The sequence below is a fragment of the Hippopotamus amphibius genome, chromosome 4, assembly GCF_030028045.1.
Source record: "Hippopotamus amphibius kiboko isolate mHipAmp2 chromosome 4, mHipAmp2.hap2, whole genome shotgun sequence".
Classification (NCBI taxonomy): domain Eukaryota; kingdom Metazoa; phylum Chordata; class Mammalia; order Artiodactyla; family Hippopotamidae; genus Hippopotamus; species Hippopotamus amphibius.
The window spans coordinates 26,745,359-26,763,647 of record NC_080189.1 but is presented as its reverse complement, the minus strand read 5'-3'; the positions used below and the strand labels follow the sequence as shown (position 1 = coordinate 26,763,647).

At 36.4% G+C, this 18,289-nt stretch overlaps 1 pseudogene; it reads right to left on the bottom strand.

Moving 5' to 3' along the window:
- Positions 1 to 1,083: 1,083 nt before the first annotated feature.
- LOC130851847 (glutamate dehydrogenase 1, mitochondrial-like) lies at positions 1,084 to 16,789 on the bottom strand (annotated as a pseudogene).
- Positions 16,790 to 18,289: the final 1,500 nt, after the last annotated feature.

Sequence of the window (18,289 nt, the reverse complement as noted above, 5' to 3'; positions counted from 1 at the left end):
AACAGAAAATAGGCTATGGAATTATACTATGTTTATTTCAGATATCATGATTTTTCAGATGAATAAGAAATACTTGATTTACCATAGCTAGACACTGGAAACATTTGAATTGGTTACTGATTTTGCAAAATCAAATTATCAAGTAAAAGAGGTTTATAAATAAGTAATGCAATGAATGTTTTTAAATATCAACTCAAGGTAATAGGAATCCAGAGTCTCAGAACTTAATAAGATGTACTCATAGAATGTGGGTGAAGAGGTTTTTGTTAGGTTAGCTTCAAGTTAGTTACCAATCCTTAAACAAATTTACTAATCTTTTTGGATTTCAATATCCTCATCAGTAGAATGAGTTATTTTTGCAAAAGAATAATGCAGTAGTCTTTCATTTCTCATATTTGATATAACTAGAATAAGCCCATTTTCAAGATGGAGCAGAAAACAACTACCAGAGATTAGAAAACAAAAATAAAAAATAAAACTAAAAAGCAAAAAAGATTCACAAATAAAAACCAGAAAAAAATAAAATAAAAATGTTTCAATATGATTTAGATTATGGCCACAAATTATCTGCAAACTTTGTAAAAGATGAAATTTATCAGATTCAACCATAAATTCAAAATGTGTTGAAGGTGTTTCCTGGGAATCAACCAGACACACCGAACAATAGATTAGGCCAGTGGTTCTCAGCTGGGGCTATCTAGCTCCACTTCCCCCAACAAGGACATTTAGCAATGCCTTGAGATATTTTGGGGTGTAATAACAGAGTGAGAATGCTAATGGAATCTAATTCCTCTAGTGGAATCTAGGAGGCCAGGGGTAGTGCTAAATAAACACTCTACAGTGCGCAGGACAGCCTCTCCCTGACAAAAAGCAAAGAATTTAACAGCCCAAAATATCAGTAGTGCCAAGGCTGAGAAATTCTGAACCAGACTAAGGTAAAACTGTCTACAAAAAACAGTTGAACTTCCTCTCTACCCAATGCAATGTAATAAAGTCTATCAAGGGCTACAACCTGGTAAAACAGCTACAATTATTTAAGAAAAAAAAATGTTTTTCCACTTAGATTGATGTAAATTATTTAGGTTACCTGCTTATTTTATCTCCAAATCCTGGTGTCATTCCTAAAATACTCATGTAAGAAGCTTCATTGATGAGGTTTTCAATCCCATGGAAAACTTCCCGACCAGTAGCAGAGATCCGTCCGCGGATTCCACCCTGACTGAATGGGCTTACCGGTAACACAGGCATGGGCATTAATATCATAGTGCCCTATGGTGTTAGCATAGGTGTCAGCAATCCAGGACATCTCCCGCTTGCCTGTGCTCATGTCTGGGGCAGGCACATCAATGCCAGGACCAACAAAGCCCTTCTTTGCCAGCTCCATGGTGAACCTCCTTGCGATCTTTTCCAATTCACTATCGGTATAGTTCTTGGGATTGATCTTAACGCCAGCTTTGGCACCCCCAAATGACACATCCACCACTGCACACATATGTCATCAGAGAAGCCAGAGCTTTTACTTCATCTACACTCGCATCAGTGCTGTAACGGATACCTCCCTTGCAGGGCGTGCGGTGCTGGCTGTGCTGGGCCCGGTAGCCCTCGATGACCTCCCCGGAGCCGTCGTGGCGACGGATGGGGAAGGACAGGCTCAGCACATGGTTGCAGGGCTTAATGATCCGCAGGATGCCACGCACCCGGTTCCTCTTCTGCTCCTCGCTCTCCGGGATCTTGAGGTCCTCCACGAGCTTGTCCTCCAACGATGCTCGCCCCGCGGTCCAAGAAGCTCTCCACCATCTCGAAGAAGTTGGGGTCGTCCTCGCGGTCGGCCGCCGGCCAGGCGGCGCGAGCCCGGGGCTGCGATCCCTACTGGGAAGAGCAGCAGCGCTTCACCCGGGCACCGGTACCTGGCTGAGGGATGGAGGCCGCGGAGGAGAGGCGTCCTCACAGGCCCGGGGACGGGTAGAGGGAGCCCTGCTTATTTTAAAATCAAACTGGATTCAACAAATATTCCCATTCCCCCCACTACCCATAAACTATTTTCTAGCGTGGCTTCAACACATACTTTGTTATGAGAGGTCAGTGATTAAATGGTGGTGGGAGGATGAGATGAGAAAAATAAATTGTATGTGGAGGGATGCACGTGGAGAAATGGAAAGGAAAAAGAAGCAAATTAAAGACTAACCAACGGAGGTAAGCAATATAAGAGCCACTGGTGCTCCAAACAGAGTAGGGATCTCCTAGTTTGGTATTTGTATGAGCCTCTTATTATTAAGTTACTATTACTTATCCAATTATTTACATGCATCTTTGGATCACAAGTAAGTTATTTCCACCATGACTGTAAACATTAAAGAGTATTAGCATTATTGGCAAGGACAATTAGTCTCAATTTGGTATGTGCTGTTCACTGCTATTTTTGTGTGTCAAATTCTCACTTGATTTGTCTGTAAATTGGTGCTAATAATGTTATGTACTTCATAAGGTTTTGATGATTAAATTATATCATGTATAAAAAGCTTTCATTATAATATCCATCTTAGTCTTTTTACTCATTAAATATTAGACATTATAAGTTTAGATGATGATGTCTACCTATGACCCTTAGGTGGGTAGAGATGACCAGGGGAAAGAATGAGTCAAATTTTGCCAGGGAAGCAAGATATAAGATACAGAGGGTGGATCAATCTAGAGAAATAGACAGTTAAGACAAGATCAATATGACATCAAAATTTTAACAAGTGCAATAGTCTTCTAAGAAAGGTGGTTAATCACTTACCAAAGGACTAAGACCTCAGTGTTTATATAACTATAGATTTCACAAGGAAGAGACTCAAGGTAAAGTCTAAAGAGAAAAATCCAAGTGTTCTTTACCTTCCCACTCAAATCTCTGCAAACCTGTGCATAAGGGGAAGAAAACACAACTGGTTTACCTTGCTGCTGATTAAGGAGCCAACAAGTGAGCCAGTGAACTCCCATAATATAATGACCCATAGGTCCAGAGGAAATAATATTGAGTCCTAAATGTCTTACCCACAGGATGGAGATTCTCACCCTCACTCTAGAATCACTAGTGGAAAAGCAATATTGAGATGAAGAGTGCTAGAGAAAGAACAGGGGCATATATCATGAAAGAGAGCTACAATCAATTGTTCTATAACTATTAAAATGTTTCATTATCTGATTGAAAGAGGAATCGTGTGTAGGGGCAGGGGGCATATGGGAACTCTGTACTTTCTGTTCAATTTTGCTGTGTAACTAAGACTACTCTAGAAATACAGTCTATTTTTTCCAAAATAAATAATTAGTATGTCAATATGTCTATCAATCTGAGAAACTACTTAGGAAATTGTTTTTAAAACCTAGAAGAAAAGAAATTATCTGTCCCTTCATGACAACATTATCATTGTATTTTATGTCTACTATGTGACATGAATTCTACATAACTTATCCTTACTTTTCACAGAAGCCTTGAAATATTGCTAATATTTCCTTTTACAGATGAAAAACTGAAGATTAAATAGGTTGTGTTGTCAAATTTCACTCTCCTAATATATGTTAGAGCTACAATTAGAACCCAGGTCTCTAAATGCCTTTCTTTAATCTTTGCGCTAGACTGTGTTACCTCAATTGTGTCCAGTTAATACATCATTTTCTTCAGAAGATGGCAGCAACAGAGTCATATAAAAAAAAAAGCTTGTTTTCATCTTTTTTCAATATCCAAACAACAGACAGCAGAAAAGGTTCTCCAAGTTTAATAAAGTTGAAATCAGAGTAGTATTTTTAATGAAATTTTATATTATTTTTTTCAACCATTTAAAAATATGAAAACCATTTTAGCTTAAAAGCTGTACAAAGTTGATAAGCTTGATTTGGCACAAGAGCTGTAGTTTTCCCACTCCTGAATTAAAATATTATACTGGTGCAAACATTTATTTAATCCTTCTTATAATTTATTTTTTCAAATAATTCATTGACTTGAAATACATGTAACATAAAATTAATTCCTTTAAAATGGACAATTCAGTGGTAGTTAGTCTATTCACAATGTTGTGCAACCACCACCTCTATCTGGTTCCAAAACATTTCCATCACTCCATAGTAAAAACCATTAACCATTAAGTAATTTCTCCCAATTCTCCCCTCTCTCAGCCCCTGTCAACCACCAATCTGTGTTCTATCTCTGTGGATTTTTCTAGTCTGGATAGTTCATATAAATAGAATTGTGCCATACGTGACTTTTTGTGTCTAGCTTCATCACTTCATAAAATGTTTTCAAGGTTAATCCACATTGTAGAATATATTAGAATTTTAGTCTTTTTTGTGGCTGAATAATATTCAGTTGTATGTGTATACCACATAGTGTTTATCAATTCAACTGTTTATGGACATTGGGCTGTTTCCACCTTTTGGCTATTGTGAACAGGACTGCTATGAACATACATGTACATTTGAGTACCTGTTTTGAGTACCTGTTTTCAGTTATTTTGTTTATATACCTAGAAATTACAGGGTGAAGTGGTGGTTCCATGTATAACTTTTGGAGGAACCAAAGAACTGTTTTTCAAAGCAGCTGAACCATTTTACATTTCCACCAGAAATGTCCAAAGGCTCCAGTTTCTCCACATACTCACCTACAGTTGTCATTTTCTATTTTAACAATTATCACATTCTAGTGAGTCTGAAGTGATACCTCATTGTGGTTTGGATTTGCATTTCCCTAATGACTAATGAAGATCCTTTCAGGTACTTGCTGGTCATTTGTATATCCTCTTTAGAAAAATGGCTTTTAATGTACTTTGCCTGTTTTTGAATTAGGTAGTCTGTCTTTCTGTTGAGTTTTAAGAGGTTTTTTTTTTTTCTTTTCCAAATATATTCAGGATACTTGTCCCTCAGCAGATGTATGAATTGATGATATTTTCTCTTATTCTGTATATTGTCTTTTTGCTTTCTTGATAATGTCATATGGTCCACAAAGTTTTAAAATTTTGATTGTCTAATGTATCTATTTTGTTGCTTTTGTTGCTCATGCTTTTACTGTCATATCTAAGAATCCATCATCAAACCCAAGACCATGAAGATTTACCTCTATATTTTCTTCTGAAAGTTTTATGGTCTTAATTCTTGTACTGAGGTCTTTGATCAGTTTTTAATTAATTTTAGATCACTTTGGGTAGTACTGATATCTTAACAATATTAAGTCTTGCAGTCCATGAACAGAGAATAACTTTCCCTTTATTCTTTAAGTTCTTTCCATAAAAGTTTGTGGTTTTCAGTGTACAAGTTTTTCACCTATTTGTAAATTTATTCCTAAATATTTTTATTCTTTGGATGTATTATAAATTGAATTGTTTTCTTAATTTCCCTTTGGATTATCCATTGCTGGTATATAGAAACACAAGTAATTTTTGTGTGTTGACCTTGTACCCTGCAACTTTGCTGAATTTGTTTATTAGCTCTAGTATCTTTCTTTGGGACTTTATGTATATATGATCATGTGATCTGTGGATAGAGACAGTTTTACTGATTCCTTTCCAAATTGGATGTCTTTTATTTGCCTTTATTTCTAACATTTTAGAAGAACTTCTAGTATGATATTGAATAGCAGTGGTATTCTCCTGCTCCTGATATTAGGAAAAAAGCTACTCTGCTCCTACACAGCTATGTACCCTCCTTATGTTATTGTTGTCACAAATTATGTCTGTATAGACTGTATGCCTAATAAGGGACTTATCATTATTTTCATGCATTTGTTTTTAAATCATGTAGGAAGTATAAAGTGGAGTTAACAACCAAAATATGATAATACTGGGTTTTGTATATGCCTGTGTAGTTATCTTTACTAGACATTTTTATATCTTCACTTGGCTTGTAGTTGGTGTCTAGTGTTTTTTCAATTCAACCTAAGGTACTCCTTTTAGCATTTTATTTTCAAACTCTGCCAGAGTTTGTCTATCTGAAAATAATTTATTCTTGATTTTTCCAGACATAAAATTTTTAGTTGTCAGTTATTTTTTCTTTCAGCATTTAAAATATGTCATCCCACTGCCTTTCATTCTCCTTGGTTCCTAATAAGAAATCAGCTGTTAACCTTATTGAGGATCCCTTCTACATGATGGGATGGATTACTTCTCACTTGCTGCTTTCAAGGTTCTTTTCCTTGGCTTTCTACAGTTTAATTATAGTGTGTCTTCCTGGTTATCTCTTTGAATATGTTCCAGTCAGAGTTTATTGGGCTTCTTGGAAGTGTAGATTCATGAATGGCATCAAATTTGGAAAGTTTTCAGGCATTATTTCTTTAAATATTCTTTCTGCCATTTTCTCTCTTTTCCTTCTGGGACTCCATAATGCATATGTTGATTGGTTTAATAACGTCCCACAGTTCCCCTGGGTTTGTTCATTTTTCTTCATCCTTTTTTTCTTTCTGCAACTCAGATTCAATAATTTCAGTTGTCCCATTTTTAAAATTACTGGTTCTATCTTCTGCCTGCTAAAATCTGCTATTGAACCCTCTAAAGAGAAACTTTCTGTTATCATTTTCATGTTCAGAATTTCTATTTAGTTCTTTTATCATTTTTACCTCTTTATAATGTTCTCACATTGTTTTCCTGGTTACGTTTTGTTCTTTATACGTGGTATCCTCTAGCTTTTCGAGTATATTTAAGATTGGTTGATTTAAAGTCTTTGTTTAGTAATTACAGTGCTCAGGCTTCCTCAGGGATGGTTTCTGTCAATTTCTTTTCTCTTGTGACCCCAGGTCATACTTTCCTATTCATTTGTAGACCCTGTGGTTTTGTTGTTGTTGTTGCAAAGTGGATATTTAAATATTATAATATGGTAACTCTGGAAATAATAGTCTACCCTTTTCCTAGGATTTGCTGTTTTTGATTGTTTAAGGCTGAAGTCATGTGTATGTTTAGAAACAATTTGAAGTTGTCCCCTCCCTCACCTCAAGAAAAGACTGTATTTTTTATCATGTGTAGTCACTGAAGTCTCTGTGTTTTTACCTTTTGTAAGTTGGTTTTTTTTAAAGAAATTTCCATGAATGCCAGGAGATATAAACAAACACACAAAACCCAAGAAAAACAAACAAAACCCTTCAAACACTCTCCCAGTCTTTGCACAACGGCTTTGTGTTGGGGCAGTCCTTTAACACTGAGGTTGACTGCTTAGAATTCTGCTTAGCCTTCACTTCCTACATGCACTGAAACTGTAGATCATCCAGGGGTGAAAGCTTAGGATTTTCTCAGGTATTTTCTAAGTACATGTACTTCTCTGGGCATGTACAGGTCTTCTAAATTCCTCAGAACATATGGGTGATTTTGAATGCCCTTAATTTCTAAAGAAATTCTCTGTCCAGATTTTCCTCCTAGGCTTTAGATGGTCTGTTGTATGTCTTAATCATAATCTTTTGCCCCAGGGGGCTGTGAGTTTTTCATTCACCTTAAAATTTTTTTTAAGTAATGTCTGCCAGTTTTATACCCTGAGGAAGTTTCTAGTTAGGTGCGACAGAGATGAGTGTATTGCATCAGTCTTTCAGGTATCACTGCCAGTAGGTTAGGACAAATTACATTTAATTAATTTGTAAATTAGGTCTTTTCTGCTCCTTCCAGAACCAGGAACGAGGGTCCTACACTGGGGATGCAGATCATTGTGTTCAAGACCACTGCTGGGCCACGTGGAGGGTAGGGCAAAGGCAAATAAAAACACTGCAAAGCTTTCCTGCCATTTTTTAAGTTGTGTTTTCTTGATTCAGGATTAGCTTGGATGATGTAAATCTTCGACTACTTTCCAGAGGTCTGAAAAGCTTGACTCTGACAGTTTCTGCACACTTTTCCATGTTTCTGTGGATGGATGGTAGTTTCAAGAAGCTATTTACGGTGACGTTTTGCTGACATCATTCTTCTAGATTTAATTTTTTGAAAAGGAACAATCATATATTGTAAGCGGGGCAAGAGTGTATCATTTCTTTTTTTATTGCCTTAAAATTTTCTTAAAAGATCTGGGAACATCATTGGCAACAATATATACTTATTAACTTGATTCTTTCCCCTTGCCAATACAGATGAGCATGAAGATAATTATTTCCTAATCAATAACAATTGAACACTATTAAACATGACTCAATTTTCAGGTAATTCCCTTTATGAAACAGCTTTTTGGTTTTAGATTTTGTGTAACGCCTATCAATTTAGTGCTCAGCATGTATTTTTTATGTTCATTCGTAGTGTGAAGAGCATATGAGAAAATATTTTTCTTATTTAATTCCTTTTTCTAAATGTGATCATCTCTGACCTGCATTTGTCTATAAAGATTACTAAAAAATGTCTATTACCTATTTCCCCCAAGAATAAGAGCCACCTTAAATGAACAAAAAAGATACATTGAAAAATGTACACTGTTTATATATTAATTCAGATATGACAAGGCATTTGAATATTTATTAGTGACATGGTCTTTCTCTCCACTTCTACCTGTCACTATAGCAAAAGGTCTGATTAGTCATTCCAAACGACTTATCTGCCACAGCTCCAATATTTCTAAGAAGTACTAGTGGGCAAGAGGCATATAGGTCTCAGAGAACAGCAGTGCCCATGGCCATATTAAGTCAGCACAACTTGGGAGCAGTGATTGACACAAAGACTAATAAACTTCTCTTTCATAGAGCTAAATATATCAGCATGAAAAAAGAACAGCAGTCATTTTTTTTCTTTAAAAGACTGCAAGAATAAAAGTTTTATAATAGATATTTCACGGAGATTTCAAATTTCCTAAGTTATTCATTATTGAGCTTAGTAGATCAAATTGTAGCTTCAACATGTTAGTTTTAGTTTTGGATCAAAATTAGAATGAAGCTCTACGAGTTAGTCTGCATGCAGGTGAACGTCCCATAAAAAATGTGACACAGAAATATCCTTATCCTCATATTTTGATGTTTTCACTTTTGATTTCACATTTTCAAGAAATTTTCTGGGAAATGTTACAATTGTAAAAAGTTGTTTGAGGGACTCCTGGTGGCGCAGTGGTTAAGAATCAGTCTGCCAATGCAGGGGACACGAGTTCGAGCCCTGGTCCGGGAAGATCCCACATGCCACAGAGCAACTAAGCCCGTGCCCCACAACTACTGAGCCTGCACACTAGAGGCCGAGAGCCACAGCTACTGAGCCTGTGTGCCACAACTACTGAAGCCAACAGGCCTAGAAGCCCGTGCTCCACAAGAGAAGCCACCGCAATGAGAAGCCCGTGCTCGGCAATGAAGAGTAGCCCCCGCTCGCCACATCTAGAGAAGGCCAGCGCGCAGCAGCAAAGACCCAATGCAGCCAATAAATAAATAAAGCCAGAAAGAATTTTTTTAAAAAAAGTTGCTTGAGTGACTGATTATTATGGGGGATCTTGCTACTTGTTCTGCCTTGTGCCACTCAAAGGTGTTTTTGACCTTCCCAGTTGTATAAACAGGAAATCATATTTTTCATGGATTTCTATATATATATTTATACATGTACATCAGGTTTTAAAATTTGTCTTTAATGGTTTGAGTTTTAAAAATAATTTGAATATTTGTATTTGAGAAGATATCAAGGCTGTTATTTCAATTCTCATTCTAAGTGTTAACTTCATCAATTTCAGACTTTACAATACTGTCATAGATTATGCACGCTTCCCAGTTCACATGCCTGTGAATACACCGGGACCCGTGTTAAGTGGGAGGTAAGTGATGGAATCTCTGCCAAAAGCAGCAGCTGTGCTTCATGATTGTAAGTAGTGTGTTATGTAATGTTAGAGAAAACTTTTAGCAGACTTAAACTGTTTTGAGAGAGCCAAAGTGGTCTCTTTTGCTGGGCTTTCAGTCTTACACATGTGCGCCTTTCATGGCTGGGTGCAGCCACATGTTATCTGATCATAATGGGTGGTTGTCAGATATCCAGTATAGAAAGTAAACTGTTACTTAGGAATTAGAAGCTCCAAAAGTGTGATGCGAGGATAACAGAATCTCGTAAACCATTGAGCCTACAGTTGTTTTTCTGTTTTCAAAAGAATAATTCCATCTGACTGAAAAAAGCTTTTAAGATACCTTGAAGTAAAATATAAATTGTATTTACATTTAATATAAATAAATATGTAAATACTTACATATAAAATATTTATATCTATGTATATATGTAGTTTATTATATATAAAATACAAAAAAAAAATCCCTCAAAGAAGCACATTCCAAGATCTGGGTAAGTTTAATAAATTTCTCTGAGAAAGAGTTGGAGATGAAAATGATAGCCTGGGAGGCTTCCTCTTTCTAGGATGACAAGTTTAACTCAAACTTAAATAGTATTTTTAAAAAGCAAAACTTAGAAACCAGAAAAGTAGTAGAGCAAAAGCATGAAGGGGAAGACACAGCATATTACAGTAAAAAAAAAAATAACATGAACACAAAACATAAGAGACCTTTATAATTTTTAAAGTTCAAAATCTACGGGATTTTCTTCCCTCCATCAATTCTGTGAATTTTCCTTCTCCCACTGACTGCTCCTCTAATTGTTGGGAATTTTAAAAAAAACACTGCCTATGATGAAAATGCCAGTAAAACACAAACCAACCTTTCATCTGCAGCTGATTTTAATTTGTGTAGGCAGCTCATTGCTTAAGAACAGGATGGAAGTATAGAGGTAATGAAATAGAATTAATATATTTGAAAGTATTAATCAAATAGCTCCCAAAACAACGTCCAACAATATACATCTTTGTTTATAGTTTTGTAATTAGTAGTTTTATAACTGTCAAGTGGATTCATATAAAATATCAATTTAATCTTTATCTTCCATCTCTCCCACTGATCAGAGCCTAATACAGAATAGTTTATTACTATTCTTCGTGGAATTATAGTAAGCCTTAGCTGTGACGATAGTGCTTCATGTCCATTGTAAGAACCAAAGATGATAAATCCGTGAAATGAATACAGGACTGTGGAAACAGTGAAATTCTAATTCTGACTCTTACTGCGATGACTACAATTAATTTAACCCATTAACCCCCCAAATATGTCTTTTGTGGTCCCTGTCCTTTTCGAAGATTTCACTGGTCCACAGTGAACTGAAAAGCATGAGGGCAATACAGTAATGTTTTCATAAATTACAATAGATGCTGATATTTATCTTTCTAATTTTTTTTTATCTTCCACCCATACCATGATAGAACTCCTTTCTTTAAAAAAATCATTTTATATTGGAGTACAGTTGATTAACAATGTTGTGTTAGTTTCAAGTATACAGCAAAGTGAGTCAGTTATACATATACATGTATCTATTCTTTTTCAAATTCTTTCCCCATTTAGGTTATTACAGAATATTGAGCAGAGTTCCCTGTGCTATACAGTAGGTCTTTGTTGGTTATCTGTTTTAGTCTAACATTTATATTGAGTTAACCTCTAATGAAACATCTAATGATGATGATAGTTGGTAGGATTTTTTTGCTGTTAATGTGCCTTCTTGATAAAATGTTTAAAATAAGTCAATAGTTTGTTAGTTTTTCTCTCTTTTACATTTACAAATATAAATATATGTTCAGTTTATATGGATATACATAACCATTTTATATAAACATCTATCTATTTATCCATCTATCTATCCATGCCCGCACACCTAAATATTTATATTGATTTGTATATATATTTTGTTTTGTTAACATGAAATTCTTTCCACAAATAGGAAGTCTTTTCATCCTCATTTTGTAAACAAGGAAATTTCTGCTTGGTTTATTAACTCGTTTTGGATTTCACTACTTCTGCTTTAAGTTCGGTGTGCTTTACATCATATTACACTTGCCCTTGACTTAAGGCAAACAAAACAACACAAAACAAAACGCGTTACTAGTGCTATAACAGCTAGTATTTTTTTAAGTGTCAAGACTGAAAACTCTGTAGAAATGTTTATTAGGAGAGCAGATTGTGTTCTCAACCACCAATTACCCATTTTAATGGAAAATAACATGATAGTTCCAGAAATAACTTAATGATTGATCCCTTCCAGCATATCAGTTTCCCTTCCAACTACATAAATTTTATAAGGTCAACACTTTTCTTATGAAATAACAGAAGTGTCAGGTGAAGTATATTCATATAGCTGATGATAATAAAATGTTTTCGGTCTGAAGTTCCCAAGGTTTTTCCATTTCTTGGTTTAAATCTGCTCATGTATTTGCATCCCTTTAAAATCTTAGTTGGTAGAATCAATTCTGTAAACTTTACCAGGAGAATGAACAGATCAACGTCATCCAGATTCCCATATCCCTCCCCCCATTTCTTCTCTGTGTCCAAACTCAGGCAATGAATAATCACAATGTAAATAAGATGGCCAGGTTTTGCAAAACTGCAACCCTAGTGTGGTGTCAATGTATCCAATAACCTCTTCAGTTACTTCTAGAGCACAAATAACCATAAAATGTAGATACTTGAACAAAACTAAAGGCTTGGAAAATATCTACTGTATAGTTTGCATTGTATTATGTCATCAAGGAAGAAGTGCATGAAAAATAAAAATCATTGAAAATTCAGCTATATCTTTGAAGTTTAAGCAGTGACTAAAAGAAATATTAACATTTTGAAGTACTCTTTCTGATATTTGATAAGCTTTTCCTCATATATTTCCAAACAAAGCTATTTACAATGCTTCTAATCTGATGCGATGCAGTGAAGTGTGACTTTGAAATATTGTCAGTTTCAACAAATATGTGTAAACAGATAAGTTGATGTTCACCGATACTGAGAGCATCAGTAGCTCACTGTGGGTGTGCACATATTTCTACAAATTACAGAAGGCAGCAAAAGGGTCATATTTATAATCAAAATACACATTACCCAGCTCATTGTTGAACATCTGTCTCATGTATTTTTTCTTTTTCTTTTGTCTTGTTTTGTTTTTCATGGTTTTGCATGTCACTTGAGGAGAAAATAAGTGATTTTCCAATCAAGGAATGCCAGACTTCTGAGGAGTAGAGTACTGAAAAATATAACAGAGTTAGAAAAATGGCCCTGTTGGAATGTGACCTTGTTAGTGTGTTGATAATGACCATAAATGCTTTGTTCTTCCTCCCTGTTAGAGGTGCAGTTTAATTCTCAACTGGCCGTAATAACTTGCTTGGCCAATATAATCCGACAATGTGATGATGTGATGTTCTTTCATATATATATTTGATTTACAATATTATATTAGTTTCAGGGGGTTAAACATAGTGATTCAATATTTGTATAGATTATACTTCATTTAAGTTATGGCTGTGTTTCCTTGTGCTGTACAATATATCCTTGTTGCTTATATATTTTATACATAGTATCCAATAGTTTGTGTCTCTTAATCTCATACCCCTATTTTGCCCCTCCCCTCTTCTTTCTCCCCACTGGTAACCACTAGTTTGTTTTCTGTATCTGTTCATCTGTTTCTGTTCTGTTACACACATTAGTTTGCTTAATGATGATGTGATGTTCTGAGACTTTTGAGGCTATGTCATAAAAAGCATTGTATCTGAGTCTCTTGGAACACTTGTTCTGGAGAAAGCCAGCAACCATGTAAGATGACTGAAAACTTTGAGCAGCCAAGGCATGTGGAAAGAGATCCTGAAAGCTGTGATACTAGAGAAAGAGAAAGAGAAATGAGGGAGGAGAAGGATCTTTAAAGCGAGATATATGAGAGAAGTCGTGGTCTCTGAAGTGGATATTCCAGCCCCATCCACCCCAGCTGGTGCTGTATAGATCAGTGATCAAACTACCAGCTAAGCCCCTCCCAAATTCTGGATCCATAACTTGTTAGCAAAACAAAATGACTATTTAAAGCCACTAGTTGAGTTGACCCTTGAATGACCCTCCATTCAGTCGAAAATTTGTGTATAACTTGTCAGCCCTCCAAATCGGTTGGTTCTGCATCCCTGATTCAACCAGCCACGGACTGTGTAGTACTGTAAAATTTACTACTGAAAAAACTTCATGTATAAGTGGACTTGCGCAGTTCAAATCTGTGTTGTTCAAGGATCAACTGTAGTTTTTTTGCAGCAACAGAACAGACTTCATAACCTTATTTGGGTTTCATCCTGGTCTTGTAAACTTGCCAACCCTATTGGAGTCATAACTTGAGAAAAAGAGTGCTTAAAAAAATGAAAGAGAGTGAAAAAGTTGTTCAGTGCTTTCTAGATAAGAATGACATCAAGACGTGAAGTGAGTTAAAGTACATCCACACATTTGGTGAGTACCAGGGCTGGAGCTAAAACTGCAGATTCCTGGGTCTGGCAGAACTATTTCCATTCACTTTACAGAATATCAAATTATTTCTGGGAAAAAAAAAAGTTCTAGAATTTGAATGTCTTTGCGTCTCTGAGATCTTCCTGAGAAAACTTATGCAGATTTGAAATATTACTTTGTTTTAATGATGGAAACTGGTAAAGTTAGATCAAGCCGAATAAACACATTGTGTTCACAGTATTTTAATTTGAGTCACTCGGTTCGTATTGAAATATTTGATTATTTTGAACCAAAGTACATGTGGGGCAATTTCATAATTAATGATTAATAATGCAGTAGTTGAAGATGTGGCATATATATATACAATGGAATATTACTCAGCTATAAAAAGGGATGAGATGGAGCTATATGTAATGAGGTGGATAGAGCTACAGTCTGTCATACAGAGTGAAGTAAGTCAGAAAGAGAAAGACAAATATTGTATGCTAACTCACATATATGGAATCTAAAAATGGTACTGGTGAACTCAGTGACAAGAACAAGGACGCAGATGCAGAGAATGGACTGGAGAACTCGAGGTTTGGGAGGGGGCGGGGGGTGAAGGGGAAGCTGAGACGAAGTGAGAGAGTAGCACAGACATATGTATACTACCAACTGTAAAATAGATAGCCAGTGGGAAGTTGTTGTATAACAAAGGGAGTTCAACTTGAGGATGGAAGATGCCTTAGAGGACTGGGATGAGGAGGGTGGGGGGGACTCGAGGGAGGGTGTGGGGGGAGTCGAGGGAGGGAGGGAATACGGGGATATGTGTATAAAAACAGATGATTGAACTTGGTGTACCCCCCAAAAAAATAATAAATAAATAAATAAAAATGAAAAAAAAATAATGCAGTAGTTGACATTTGATTTTAAGATATAAATGTAGAATAAAGGGAGAGACTAAAAATTATCTGTATGGATGCAAGGGATTAATATTACTACCTCATATAATTTAAATGAGGAGAATGGCAAGGTGGGAAGAGGATGGACAGTAGTTGAGGATGGAGAGGGACCAAGGCTTGAGTGGCCTGTAAAAGATTTTAAGTAGAGGACATATATGGTTGTACTTACATTTAGAGAGACTGTCTTGGTGCTTAGGTGGAGGAAAAGATAGGAAAAAGAAAAGACTGGGGAAAGGGCACTCAATTAGCTGATTATCAATAGACTATTATCAAAAGATAATGACCTGAAATGAGGTAGTGGCAATGAGATGGAGAAAGAGAAAATATTTGAAAAATAAAAGGTAGAAATTGCAAGGTGATGGTGATCAGTTAGGTCAAAGACTGGGATTAGGGAAAGGGACGAGTTTAGTATGATGCCCAGACTTCCAGTTTAGAAGCTTCATTGGACAACTGGTTCTATTAACACCCCTAAGGAATGCAGGAATAAATGAATACATAAAGACATAAAAGGAATTCAGTTTCAGATATGATGATTTTTTTTTTAATCTGTGAAATAATCACATGGCTATACTTAACTGTCTCCCCACTGTGAAGCCTTTTCTCAGCTCTCATACCCTAAAAAAGCCAAATGCTTCCTCCCTTATATCAGCTCTGTTTTTCTGCATACTTGTGTTGTACCCATTAATAATTATCACAATATATTTTAGTTACATTTATATATCAATATTTCCTTCTATGTTACTAGTTACTGGAGGCTAGAGATTGTGTCTCAGTAGGTAATTTTATAAATCACTCAGCCTTGGGCTAAAGTAATGATACAAAATAATAGCAAAGTAACTTTTCTGATTTGTCCTCCTGTCACGTATGTGGCTCCAAATAGAGTCCTCTATCTTCAAAAATGGGTTTCTGAGACATCATCCAAAAAGTACCTGTTCCCCATTTCATATGGTCCATATGCTCCCAGCATATTTCCATATGCTTCCAATATTTTTTGCCAGTCATCCCGTTTAGTGACAAGTATCCCATTCATCTTCACAGCTGCTACACAGCTACATTTTCTGGGGTACTGGGAAAGAGTAACTCATCTGTTTCTCTCTCCACATGCATCCGTTGTATTTTTCCCTATCTCACAGTGACAGCTTCTCCTGGGATTGAAACTACTTGAATGTGGAAAGCATATCAGACTATAGCATAGCTGAGTTTTGAAATATCTTGGTATAGAAGTTTGATCTTATTTGTTTGTTCACCACAGTACAAGAGAAGTCCTAAAGTAAAAAAGCTGTAGAGTGTGTACAAGTTGTATCATAACACTCTTATCCCTCAAACTCAAGTTGTGGAAGACTTTTTCAATACCTTTTCTCAAGAGAGAATTGTTTCAATTGTTATCTAACTAGGCCTATACCTTTAACAGCTGCTTCCCATTTCCTGAACCTGCGTGGACTGGGGAAACTAGGAGAAGCCACTCATTACAGAGCAAGGGTATGAGGAGGCTTTGACCATGTACCTCACAAACTCGGACACTTTCTCCAGGGTTGACAACTTCAAGTATACATTGAACTCGTTCATTCTTATTACACACCCTAGTTTGTTCCCATTTGGATTCTCTATCTTTGCTCATTCCATTCATACTGACGACTTGATCTACCAACAATTACTTTCTGTTTGTTTGCAAGGTGCTGCCTGTGATGCAAATACCCACAATTTCATGTTTGACGACAGCTTACGGGCCAGCGCACCACAGTGATCACTTCCAATTTACTTTAAAAAGGGGTTTATCATTCTATCAGCTATTCCCAATCACTGCCACCCTCTGATTTTCCACCTTCAGGAGGTCATAGGTGTCTTTCTGATTTTCATCATCCATCAGTTCCAAAAGAGAATACACAGGTATATTTTAAGACTTTCCTTTTATTCACTGTTGTACCCTCAGTACTTGCTTAACACTAACTACAGTGAATGCTTGAAGAAACCTAAGAGTAAAGTGGCTTTTCATCGAGTCAGCCCAACTGCTGGGCCAGTCTGGACTAGATTCCTAAACTGGGCCCTTTTCCTTGCCGTGTACCTCAAGGGCTCTACTTTTAACCTTTGTTTTATATGCTTTTTCTACTATTCCTGTATTCCCCCACGTGGCAGGAGACCTGTTGCTGAATGGACCTGTCTCGGCTGGGTTCCTGCAGTCTGACCCAATCTGAATGTCTGCCTTATATTCTCTTCAGTGGCAAACAATCAGAAGTCATACTTCATCAAACTGCCAGAACCTGTCACTTACTAGTGAACTTTCAACACTTTAAATCTGGGCTCATCTTTCGGCTTATTGCATGAAGCCAGAATCTAATTATGCTTCACCTGCCATCCAAACCCTTTCTACTGCCAGGTACTTGAAAGCCTGAATACTTTCTCTTAGCCTATCTCACCGTAGAAAAACTATTGATGACAAATTACAGCTCTAATGGAGTAATCACAGTTCAGGCACACAAAAATGGAGTCTGGTGCCCATTGAGGATCTGGTCTTAGACACATCCCTGAACCACGGAACTTGAATTTTCTGCGAATGTATCAAACCAAGGACACCACCAGTGGTATCTGGAACAACAGATGCCAGCTGTCACTTTATGGTCACAAGGTCACCCCTTGTAACTATGTAACCATTTCAGACCCCAACCAATCCTTACTTAACAAGTACCATTACTTCTTGCCAGCTCCAAGTATCATTCTTGGCAAAAAAAGGTATGTAACTAACTGTGGCCTTGCAGTTTTTGCCTTTATAAGCTCCCTCCATTTTGTAGTCCAGTGGAATACAGTTCAAGTGCTGTTTGCGTCTGCATCTCCTGGGCTACCATCCTAAGAAACTCCAAATAAAAGCCTCTTTATTTCAATTAGGTCTCTGATTCTGAAATTTTGATTGACACTAGCATTGCTTTGAACTTTTGTTATCTCTTCCCCATGCCGTGTCCTGCCTCAATTTATATCAAACCTTAATTTCTAAAAACAGGATCTCTTACCCTTTAATATTGAAAATTAGAGTTTTTAATAAAAGTCTATGACTAAGCAACAATAATCCCAGAGAAAAATTATAGATATTTGGGGAGATATTGCTTTATTTTGCTTTGGATACAGTGGGTCAGGT